This window comes from Peromyscus californicus, unplaced genomic scaffold, assembly GCF_007827085.1.
Source record: "Peromyscus californicus insignis strain IS unplaced genomic scaffold, ASM782708v3 Scaffold_24__1_contigs__length_46423439, whole genome shotgun sequence".
Taxonomy (NCBI): Eukaryota; Metazoa; Chordata; class Mammalia; order Rodentia; family Cricetidae; genus Peromyscus; species Peromyscus californicus.
Window position 1 is genome coordinate 3,216,673 of NW_026294535.1, and position 12,462 is coordinate 3,229,134.

General features: G+C 48.5%; 1 protein-coding gene across 4 annotated transcripts in view; it reads right to left on the reverse strand.

The window, feature by feature from the left end:
- Syn3 (synapsin III) overlaps nucleotides 1-12,462 on the reverse strand; it is a 454,398-nt gene that overhangs the window by 182,367 nt on the left and 259,569 nt on the right. The window lies entirely within an intron of this gene.

Here is a 12,462-nt window from a genome sequence, read left to right on the forward strand (position 1 = left end):
CTTCCTCCCTTCATCCCCCTCCTCTTTCCTCCCTTCATCACCCTCCTCCTTCCTCCCTTCATCCCCCTCCTCCTTCCTCCCTTCATCCCCCTCCTCCTTCCTCCCTTCATCCCCCTCCTCTTTCCTCCCTTCATCCCCCTCCTCTTTCCCCCCTTCATCCCCCTCCTCTTTCCCCCCTTCATCCCCCTCCTCTTTCCCCCTTCATCCCCCTCCTCTTTCCTCCCTTCATCCCCCTCCTCCTTCCTCCCTTCATCCCCCTTCTCTTTCCCCCCTTCATCCCCCTCCTCCTTCCTCCCTTCATCCCCCTCCTCTTTCCCCCCTTCATCCCCCTCCTCTTTCCTCCCTTCATCCCCCTCCTCCTTCCTCCCTTCATCCCCCTTCTCTTTCCCCCCTTCATCCCCCTCCTCTTTCCCCCCTTCATCCCCCTCCTCTTTCCTCCCTTCATCCCCCTCCTCCTTCCTCCCTTCATCACCCTCCTCTTTCCTCCCTTCATCCCCCTCCTCTTTCCTCCCTTCATCCCCCTCCTCTTTCCCCCCTTCATCCCCCTCCTCTTTCCCCCCTTCATCCCCCTCCTCTTTCCTCCCTTCATCCCCCTCCTCTTTCCCCCCTTCATCCCCCTCCTCCTTCCTCCCTTCATCCCCCTCCTCCTTCCTCCCTTCATCCCCCTCCTCCCTCCTCCCTTCATCCCCCTCCTCTTTCCTCCCTTCATCCCCCTCCTCCTTCCTCCCTTCATCCCCCTCCTCTTTCCTCCCTTCATCCCCCTCCTCTTTCCTCCCTTCATCCCCCTCCTCTTTCCTCCCTTCATCCCCCTCCTCTTTCCTCCCTTCATCCCCCTCCTCCTTCCTCCCTTCATCCCCCTCCTCTTTCCTCCCTTCATCCCCCTCCTCCTTCCTCCCTTCATCCCCCTCCTCTTTCCCCCCTTCATCCCCCTCCTCCTTCCTCCCTTCATCCCCCTCCTCTTTCCCCCCTTCATCCCCCTCCTCCTTCCTCCCTTCATCCCCCTCCTCTTTCCTCCCTTCATCCCCCTCCTCCTTCCTCCCTTCATCCCCCTCCTCCTTCCTCCCTTCATCCCCCTCCTCTTTCCTCCCTTCATCACCCTCCTCTTTCCTCCCTTCATCCCCCTCCTCTTTCCTCCCTTCATCACCCTCCTCTTTCCCCCTTCATCCCCCTCCTCCTTCCTCCCTTCATCCCCCTCCTCTTTCCTCCCTTCATCCCCCTCCTCTTTCCTCCCTTCATCACCCTCCTCCTTCCTCCCTTCATCCCCCTCCTCCTTCCTCCCTTCATCCCCCTCCTCCTTCCTCCCTTCATCCCCCTCCTCTTTCCTCCCTTCATCCCCCTCCTCTTTCCTCCCTTCATCCCCCTCCTCCTTCCTCCCTTCATCCCCCTCCTCCTTCCTCCCTTCATCCCCCTCCTCCTTCCTCCCTTCATCCCCCTCCTCTTTCCTCCCTTCATCCCCCTCCTCTTTCCTCCCTTCATCACCCTCCTCCTTCCTCCCTTCATCCCCCTCCTCCTTCCTCCCTTCATCCCCCTCCTCCTTCCTCCCTTCATCCCCCTCCTCTTTCCTCCCTTCATCACCCTCCTCCTTCCTCCCTTCATCCCCCTCCTTTTTCCTCCCTTCATCCCCCTCCTCTTTCCTGCCCTCTCTCACTATCCACTCATGCATCCTGATGCAAACTCATGGGGACAGCTTCAGGAAATGTCAGAACCAGGGAAGTTCTGGAACACAGCCTTGAATGAGCCTGGCTCATTCTTTCCCATTGTGCTAATGAAGAAATGGAAGTCTGGAGGGTTAACTTGTTCCAGGTCATGTTTCAAGTTCATGGCTTTGTTGAACAAACAATAATCAGGGTTGTTTTTTTTTTAATGCGTGGAGCCCCTCTACCCTCATCCTCACAGGTGAGATACTATGAATATAACCATAAAAACATGTGTCTCATGATTTTTGTCCTTCTAGTAATTAAGCACGATAATGTCAGGTTATGGCAAATTCACGAGGCACTGGGTGAGCTGAGTGATGGGTGAGCAGAGAATGAATTATGACAGGGAGGCTAAGAAGTGTCTCTGAGGAGGTAACTTCCGAGGAAAGCTGCTCCAGGTGGGGGACAATTAGTACAAAGGTCTCATGGTGTGAAATAAGCTTGGCTTGAGAAACAGAGAGCAAAAGGAGATTGGAATAAGATGAGCTCAGCTGGGCCCATCCATCCCATAGGGGTTAAAAACCATGTAAGGAATGTATTATAAATATTGGCCCAGTCAAAAGCCATAGAAGCTTTAAGCTGGGTGCTGACATTAAGTGTTTTCTATAAAAAGCCTTCTGGCTAGATCAAGAGTATATCAAACGGAGTCAGGGGGCAGTGCACAGGGCAAGGCTGGCTAGAGACTCTGGGTAAAGGAAGTGAAAGATACTGTTAGCCACCTCCATCTGTCTCCTGGCCATGACGTTGGTAGCAAGGTGAACAGAGAGGGCAGGGTCAGGGATTGTTTGGAACACAGGGAAGGCCAACTATATTCTGCATGTGACCTATTTCTGGGCTGTGAAGAGGAAAGAGGGATGGACAGTTACAGCCTGAGTGGCCTGGGTCTCCCCTTGCCACTTGTGAGAGGAGGAAGGCCAGGGAAGAACAGAGCAGCTGCTGCCGAGAAACCCAAGGTGCTGTCTGGAGCTCCACTAGAGAGGCCCTCTAGATACTCAGGTAGCTGCAGGCAGAGTTCTGAGAGTGGCCAGGGCATGTTTCTTGAGGGTGTCACCAGACTTGGCATCTGCATACAAACCACAGAGTGTGAGTGTGTGCTATGTCTCCTAGGACCAGGTCCTCTCGACAACCTAATTCAGGGCTGCTGGGATGGGTCTTTCTTAACCACTACCCCACCTCCAGGCCAGAGAGGAGGCTCCAGAACTCTATGATTCCAGCTAGGCCTGCCTTCTTGAACCATCTCTTAACCAGACACAGAACTCACTCAGGGTTATGGGGTGGGGGTGGGTGGATGGAGAGTGAACATTGAGCTTCTTAAGGAATAGAAAGTCAGGACTCCTCGGAAGCAGAAAAACATTATCTCCCTCACTCTTATCCTAGGATAGATAATGCTGTGGGATTGGTACTCAAAGGGGATATGGATTCCATATCCATGTTGTACTTAAAGTGTGTCGTGACTACAAGATGTAGCATTTGTTGTCACACTGCCATACCTGGGTGGTCACGGGGTATGACACAGGACACCCCCATGGCTCCACCCCTCCTGCCACATGTGTCTGGATCAATCCCCACTTTCAGATATGAAGACTTAGGTTTTACAGGGGAGGCTCCAGGGGAGCACCTACTCAGGAAAAATATAAGATGGAAGAGGACAGGATGTCATCTTTGAGTGGCATCCTCAAAGGACAGGAGGCATTGGACTATTTTAGGGTGACTGTAAGACCCTGGTACTAGCTGAACCAGCCTCTCCCAAGTCCCCTACTCTTACACAGCCATTCTTTGCAAAGTCCCCAGAGGACCTCCTAAAAAAAGGTTCCCCAAAGGCTTTGTCTAAACCTAAAATGATGCTTAATTGCCATTCTCTCTGGCTTCATCTCTCACCACTCTCCTCTGCTTTCTGGACCCCAGGGAGGGAGCCGCCAGCTCTGGCTCTCTCTGTGTCCCTTTACACCTAGACTCATTCTGCCTGCACCCATCGCAGGCTGGGGAGCACCCCTCCGGGCTTTTGCAGCTACAACTTCACATAATTTGGCTCTAGGCACAAGTCTTACTAGCTCAGCTAGGCTGACCATTAGCATTTAGCTCAGCTTGTTTTCTCTTTACCCAGACATCCACAAAGAGAAAAAAATATAGGTGGCTTATTTTTAAGATGGTCTCAGGAAATGTGGCATCAGAATAAAGAATTAGGAAATGTGGCATCAGGGCAAAAGAAGTGTGCTAACAGGGAAGCGCAGCTGAGTCTCACTAGGGGCCACTGTGGTGGCTAGAACAGGTGTCAGAGTTGGCCCACAGAGACGGACGTTAGAGTGGCTATACACCGGCTCTCATTCTCCTTGGTTGGAGGTCACACAGGTGAACACACACACACACACACACACACACACACACACACACACACACACACCTGTGTGTATTGCAGAAACATTCACTTGGCATAGAAAGAGCTCTCCGAAGAAGGAGGGAGAAGGATACAGGGGATGGAGGCCTTGAATCTGACTACAGAGGGCGCCAGTGAACCCCAAAGAGGATAGAAGAGATGTGGGATGGGTCTCCCCATCTTAGCCAGTGCTTTTCCACCAAGGCAATCTCCATTGTTCCTATAAAGTTCCTGTCTGTATCTGAAGTCTTCTTACTAATTTATTCAGCAACCTGTTTGTTAACTTCATGTTCCCTATATCCCCAGGTAGAACATCAGCCACAGAAGAGCAGGGATTGTACTCCCTGATCTCTTCAGGCCCCAGTACAGAATAGATCTTCAATAAATATTAGTAGGATGAATGGGTAAATTAGTGGATGGATGGATGAATGAATGAATGGATGGATGAAGGAGTGGATGGATGGATGAATGAATGGATGGATGGATGAAGGAGTGGATGGATGGATGAATGAATGAGTCAGTGGATGAATGCACTACGTCATGGACTGGTAACAGAAGACTGAGTGCAATTAGGTAGGACACTGACCTCAGACAGCTAGGTGGATGATGGACATGAACAAGTAGAAGAACAAGAAGACTGTGGGGAGAAAGGGGTGACGGACAGCCAGGAATAATTACAAATGCTGTCCTCATTTAATTTCTGTTGTTGTGATAAAAATACCCTGACAAAAGACAACTTCAGGAAGAAAGAGGTGATTTTAGCTCACAATTCCAGATTATAGTCCACCATAATGGGAAAGCAAGGTGGCAGGAGCTTAAAACAGCTAGTCCTATCACATCATAGTCAAGAGTATGGAAAAATAAATGCATGCATGCTTCTGCTCAGTTTACCTTCTTCACTCTTACACAGTCTAGGACCCAAGCTTAGGGGATGGTGCCACCCACAGTGGGCTTGGTCTTCCCATATCAATTAACATAATCAAGATAGTTTGCACAGGGGCTAACCTGATCTAGATAATTACTCATTGAGACTCTCAGGTGATTCAAAACTGACAATTAAAATTAACCATCATAGCTACTTTGTAGGGGTATTTTGGGGGGACCTTTCAGAACAACTAAGAAATATATGGGGAGTGCAGAATGAGATCCTACTTCCAAATTTGGAACTTTAAAGCCAATAGTCATTGCATTATTAAGAACACTAGCTGAGCATGGTGGCTTACACCTGTAGTCTTAGAATTTGGGTAGTTAAGGTGTGTCACCATAAGTTCAAGGCCAGCCTGGGCTACAATGTGAGAACCTGACTTAATAAAAGAAAAAGAAAGAGGAAAGGAAGGAGGGAGGGAGGGAGGGAGGGAGAGATGGAGAGAGAGAAAGAATATACTTAGGTACTGATGTTTGTACAAACACTTCCTCTTTTAATGAATTAGAGTGGGTTCAAGGTCACCCTGATGACATCACTGTTGCTGAATAATAATCCAATCTATTTTCCTGAGTGGAAGAGATGAGACTGAATTTATAGCCTGCACATATTCAGCAGGTGTATGAAGCATGACCCATTTTAACTGTGTTGCAGGGGAACAATGTGTTGAATGCCACTGGAACCCCTGCTTCTCCATTCACTTGAAGAGCGACCTTGGGCAACTTATATTATACTACATTTTGAGCCTTGGTTTCTTCTTTATACAAAATATGGGTGATAAGACCACCCTGTAATATTACTATGGGCCTTAGTAGAGTTTAATAGTGTGTCTGCACTTAGGCAGTATTCCATAGATAATGACTACTTTTTATTATAATAGCACGAGCAATCCCAGCATAGATGATAACTGTAGAGGCTTAGACCATGCATAATGGTAATGCACCAGGCTCCATCTGACTAGGTAATAACTGCCATTGTAATCATAATCATAGCACATTGATATTATGCATGCCATCTTGTCTAATACTCTTACAATGGCATTACCTCAGACAGAATATCCATAATGATAGCTTCTGTTACTGAGTGCATATCTTGAATACATTTCCTCTCATTGGCCCAGCTGAACCTACTGTGAGCTGGCTGTATTATGTGGGTCTAGTCTGGTCCCATCAGACATTTCCATTGACTGATTCCTATCATTTTGATGCTTACTAAGTAGCTACCTGAATGTACTGGGTCTTCCCTTGTATTTCAGAGGAAGGAAGGGTCACACATACAGAGGTTAGGATTCTCCAACTGTAGCTGATTTTTTTTGTTAATTAACAGATTGGAATTCATTTCATCTTGATTCATTGTCCTCCTTCTTTGTGCATGTGTGTGTGTGTGTGTGTGTGTGTGTGTGTGTGTGTGTGTGTAAGTATGGACATTTGTGTGAATGCAGTACATATGTGAACATGAGTTCACAAGCATGTGAGTGCACATAGAGGCTAAAGAACAACCTTGAGTTCCTTAGGTACCATCCACTTTGTTTTTTGAGACAGGGTCTCTCTTTGGCCTGGAACCCACCAAGTAGGTGAGCCCTAGGGTGCCTCTGCCTCTGATTATAAACACACGACCCTACAGAGATACTTTTCACATGAGTTCTGGAGGATCACTTAACTAACTGAGCTACCTTCCCAGACTATACCCCTTCTGTTGATTGGAGATGAGGAACTGAAAATGTCTCAAGAATATTCTGGTCAAAGTGTTAATTGTGGATCCGATGTCATCTTTAAACAATGATGTTAGTTCGGCTCATACACATTTGCTGATCAGTTCAGGTTTGGGAACCTGCAGACCCTCAGAGATGTGGTGTGATCCGTGGGTGTTTTCATATGCAGCCCTTCTCAGCTATAAAGTGGACTAGAAAACCAACACAGACCCCAGTCTCTTGGTCATCTTCTCTCTACGTGATCCACTAGCTACCCCGAATGCCACTCTCCTTTTGATGTGTGTGGTTTCTTGACTGTTCCCTCTGAGTGTCCAGGCAGGGTGTCAGTTGACTTTCCATCACTGTGAAAACACACTTGAGGTGACCAACATGAAGCAGGATGGCTATTTTGGCTTAATTTCAGAGGTCTCAATGCTTGGTTCGCTGGCCCAGGGCATTTGGTCCTGGGGTGAGACAGCTCATCACACTAAGAAACATGCAAGGATGTGAAAGAGAGGAAGGGTGACTCTATGTCCTTCAAGGGCATGGCCTTAGTGACATCACTTCCTTCTAGGTCTCTGTTCCTCAAGGTTCTACCACCTCCCACTCATGCCACAGTTGACCAATGTGTGGCCTCTGGGGGACACTTAAACCATAACAGGCAGTGTCTCCACCTGGAGCAAGGCTCCTGGACTTCTCTCAGGAGACCCCCTTTACCTTCTGGAACAACCTTTTCTGACCCCTCCCCTCTGGCCTCAGAGCTCTTTGTTTTTTTTCTCTTTTTCTCACTCAGCATGGTTCATGTCTGTCTCCCCTACTCATCTGTGGTCTCCAAAACAGTGGAGACCACATCTGCGTCATCTATTTTGCTCTTCCTAGTGCCAGGCTCTGGCGTGAAGAGAGTTATCAATAAATTGAGTTCAGTGAGGGCTGGGGAGATAGATCTGTTGTTAAACTCCTAGGACGTTAGTTCAATCCCCAGAACTCACATAGAAAAGAAAAGTTGGGCATAGCAGTGCACATGTGACCCCAGCAACAGGGAGAGGAGAGAGGCAGGTGCCAGGAGCTCGCTGGCCAGCCAGCCTAGCTTACTTGAGGAGTTCTAGGCTAGTGAGAAACTCTGTCTCAAGAAAACAAGGTGCACAGTCCCTGAGGAACAAAAGCCAAGGTTGTCGCATCCTCCACAGTCACATGCACACACAAGAATGCATACTGGTGCGTATGTATGGGTATGTTCAGGGGTGATACATGCAGTTCCACACAAGGTAGCGAGTTATGGAAAAGGCTGTGAACGTTTGCTTGCCTCTCATCTGCCCTGTGCCACTAATCCTTTTGTGACTTACAGCTCTGTCTATTAAAGGGTTCAGATGACATCTTGGGGTTGGAATTCAGGAAATACGGGAGCATCGCCACACATAAAACTTCACTGGATGACCTTGAAACAGTCGTTTCCTGTTTCTGGCTGTCTCCAGCCCCACAATCTATAGATCCGGGATGAGGCTGCCAGCCAGTGTTCTGGGGACATGGGCAGAGGACAAGTGAGGTAATGCCCGCTTGAGGTTCTCAGAAAGAAAGCTTCCTAAAAGCCTGTGGCTGGACTTTCAGATTCAGGACACAGCCCAGGCTGTAGGCTTGGCCAACAGTGACATAAGGCCTGGTGGTGAGGTAGCTTCCAAGGCAGGGGCTGGGGGTGGGGTGGAGGGAGCGTGCCAGCAAATGTCGTGGCACTCTGGCTTTACATCTAAAGTAGATGCAGATTCAAGACAAAGGATGAAGCTTTGTGGGCTAAACCCTCCACTGCCGATGATAAAGCCCCTGACAAGGCTTCTAGGTGTTTCTAAATATAGTTCTGAGATACAAGAAACCAGACAGTGGTCAGAAGTAGCAGGGGCCTTTGTGGGTAGCAGGACTGGAAGGACACAGTACCTAGTTTCCAGTGCTCAACTCTATTAATTAACAGCCTCTCTGGGTCTCAGTTTTCTCATGTGTAAAATGGGTCCAGTTACAACCTGCATGGGGAAAAACAGTCCATACAAGTCAAATGTCATTACTATAACTATCACTGTGTTGTCTGGCTTGTATTATTAAGTCTCTATATATCTGCAAGCCTTTCCATTTGGGATGAACTTCCAAAGAGATCCTACTCTCTCCTCTCATAGGCAGTAAGATAGGCAGTCACTTGACACCAGACCCAAGTCTTGCTCAAGGGCTCACCTGTAGCCCTTAGGACAGTACCCAGCCCAATGCAGCCTTTTGATGGCACTTGCTAACTAGATCTGCACTGCAGCTCTGGAGTTGGGGGTGTGTATGCTATCAATGCCATTCCGCAGAAGAGGAAACAAAAGGATGTGTTCACGGTCACCATCTCTGCAAAGTGAGAGTCCAACCTGCCTGGTCTGAGTCCAGCCCTCACCCCAACACTTGCTTCCTGGTGACTCCCCATTCTAACTGCTCAGTAAGATGTGCAGGCAGAAGACTAGGGAGAGCCTGTGGCTCCAGTGGGGTCTAAGCAGCACCCCCTCCATTTCCAGGTTCTGGGTCTGGGGTGGAGCCACTAGTTGTCCTGTGTTTCCAATCCTTCCTATAAAGTGGGGGTCACAGTGATGGCCTATCCTTTGGGATTGATCTTTGTGGGATGAGGCTGTTTCACGGAGGTGAGACAAATCACTCATGGCTGTAAGTTTCCTGAGGATGGGGACTCTGTCCATCTATTTTACTTCGCCAACTTGCTTGGGACAGAAATGGGAGCCATGTTTACCGATCATCTGTAAAGGGCCAGGCATGTACCCATTGCTCTCCCACTGCCCTTCCCCATACCCCTCCCCCAGATGATTCCATTCTTCCCTCTTCACACAGTCCCCCCACCTGCATGTATTTCATTATCCAATTTCTCATCTTCTTAAAGATTTTTTCCACCCCTTTCACAACCCCGTTTATAGTTTCTTGACCACCCCCCATATACACACATATATACTTTTAAATCTAGGTTCTACACATAAGAAAAAGTGAGGCATTTGTCTCTCCAAGTCTGGCCCACTTCATTTAACATAGTGATTTCCAGTTGCATACATTTTCCTGCAAATGCCGTGATTTCATTTTTCTTTATGGCTGTACAAAATTCCATTTTGTATATGTACCATATTTTCTTTGTTCATCCATCTTGGTGGACATCTAGGCTGGTTTGGTTTTCTGGTCAATGTGAATAGTTCCACAATAAACATGGATATGCAGGTATTTCTGCTGAGTCCAAAGTTATAAAGTCATTTCCTTACATCTTAAATCATGCACTAAACACAGTCAAGACAAAGCAAAAAACTCCCAAAGTTCAGAGAGGTCACACAAATTACCCTGCTTTCACTGCTGGTAACTGGCTCAGACTCCCTGTTTCCCCTGCTCAACTCACTGTTATTAACAGCCTCTCTGGGTCTCAGTTGAACATGGAAGATTGTCTCCTCCTGCTACCATAATGCCCTCCAGGAGAATCTGCACCCCAACATGTGCGGAGATGGTGGGTCCTTGGATATAGTGCTTGAGGGAAGGGTAAGGGGATCAGGACCCTGGACACAAATAAGCCCCAATTTTTTCAAACTCAAAGACAACTGAAGGAAACTTGATGGATAATGGTAGCAGCACCAATGCAACTTAATCTTGCCTGACCAGGATCAGTCATGGGGGTGGGATCGGAAGAGGACAGCCATATTACACAATTATGATGACGCACAGGCCTTTCTTGGGCCTAAAATGCTTCCCGAGTCCTGAGGGGAGTCACATGAATGCCTCATTGTGCCCACAGAGGAGGAAGTAACAAAGACTTCTTATCTTGCAGCTCGCCATGCCAGGACAGTCTGGGCTGTTGTGTATTCTCCTTTGGCAGGCTGGTTCTGGTAGCTGCTCTCGGTTCCTACTGAATGTCTAACATAGGAAATCCAACTGCAGCTAAACCTTTGCCATGTCTGTGGCTTTCTCCAGGCGACAGTCTCACATCTGTAGGTCTCTGTCCTGGCACCTGGTGTAGAGCTTGGTATGGAGCCTAAACTCACAGAATGTTGAACCAAAGCCCAAAAGTTTGGCCAAGTACAAAAGGAATGGCCAAAGCCATGGGATGCTGTTGAAGTTATCAACATGCTCACATCCTATTGGTCCTGCCAGGGTGATGATCAGTGGGACTTGGAGATGGGCTTAAAGGCATTGGGCAGTGGATTGCCTGAGGAAACTCTGGATGAGAGGGAGGCAGCATCAGGTCACAGGACTCAGTTCAGTCCAAGCCTAGTTGAGAGAACCAAGGATGACAATGAGTCAAAAGAGCCAGAAGCCAGGATGGAGCTGAGCAAATTGCCAAAATGCTGAAGAGATGTGATCGAAGTGAGAAAAGGTCCAGAAATAAATGAAGACTGTGCAGGGCCATTGCCGCCACGGTTGGTAGGTGTGGAGAGAGGCTGGGCCTGCTGCCTTAAATGGCCTGAGCTGGGTGAACAGATGCAATCCCCCATCTGATGTCTGAGTGACAACAGCTCGGAGATGTCTCTGCATGTGGGAGCAATTTGAAAAATTCCTGAGCCCAGATTAAGCTAGTTAACAATATGCATGGATATATATGTATGTGGGATCTGTCAAGGGAAGGGTTTTCAGTCTTTGGGCCAACAACCCCTTCCCGAATTATCTTAGCCACCTAGACTCATCTCTAATGCAGGGGATAGGTGGCAAAGCAGGGTGGTACCTCCCTTTTATTCTTCACACACATGGCGGGTGGGGAAGGGCTGTTGGCCCAACACCAGCTAAGTTTTCCCTTGGAACTTGGGATTGGTGGGAAGAAGGAGAAAGAGTCAGAAGACAGAATGACAGGCGTTCAGGCATTCTGAGCAGCTGGCTCTGCAATGGCAGCCATGCTTCTGGCTGCCTGGATCTGAGAAGCTGAGGAACCCTATCAGTAGGGAAATAGAAACATGGAGCATATGTACAGAAAAGGATGGAAATCAGAGATGTAAGAAAGTGCCAGCAGCACTTCCTGGTTCCAGGCTATTTCTGGATTGACTGGTGCCCCTGGATTCCACAAGACCCTTCTCATATGTCTTGGGAGAAATCCTCTTTTAAAGATGCCTCTACTGGTCTCAACTAGTTAGTTATCCAGAATCCTAAGACCCTTCCCTTCAGTGGCCTTTGGTTCCTCCCAGCCTAGCACTGCTTCCCCAGGTGGACAGAGTCTCCTCTAAGCATTCTGCTCTACTTCTATGGTGCCGAGTTCCCTGAAAGGACTAGGAAAAGCTAAAAGACTTCCTCGGAGCTGGGACTCGGTGTGATTTACATTTCCTTGAGACAAAAGTGAGAGAAAGGCCACTCCAGCTGCCTCCACTGCTGCTCCTGGGCTCTGTGGATAAGTTTCCAGAGTTACTTGCTTCTGGCTGCTCACTCTGTGTGTACTGGGCAGGCAAAGGTATGAGACATCTGCTTTCCGTAGGGTCATGCCAGATGGACAGGGTTCAAATCCTAGCTCTGTCACTTCTAGTTTAGAGACTTTGGGCAAATGTCTTAACTTCAGCAGAGAAAGAGGTGTTTTATCCTCATCAAGTGAGTTTACGGTAAGGGATAAGAGGACTAGAGCCTGGTACACCATCATCATCAGCTGACAGTCCCCCCACCTCCCACACTAACTCATGAGTCATTGTCACCAGCCCCTCGAAGACAGAGAGGCCATCAATCCCTGAATGCCAACACTTGCGTTCCACTGTGAGGTAATATGTGGGGCTCCCGTTTGTGTCTCGAATCTTGCACCCCTCCTGCC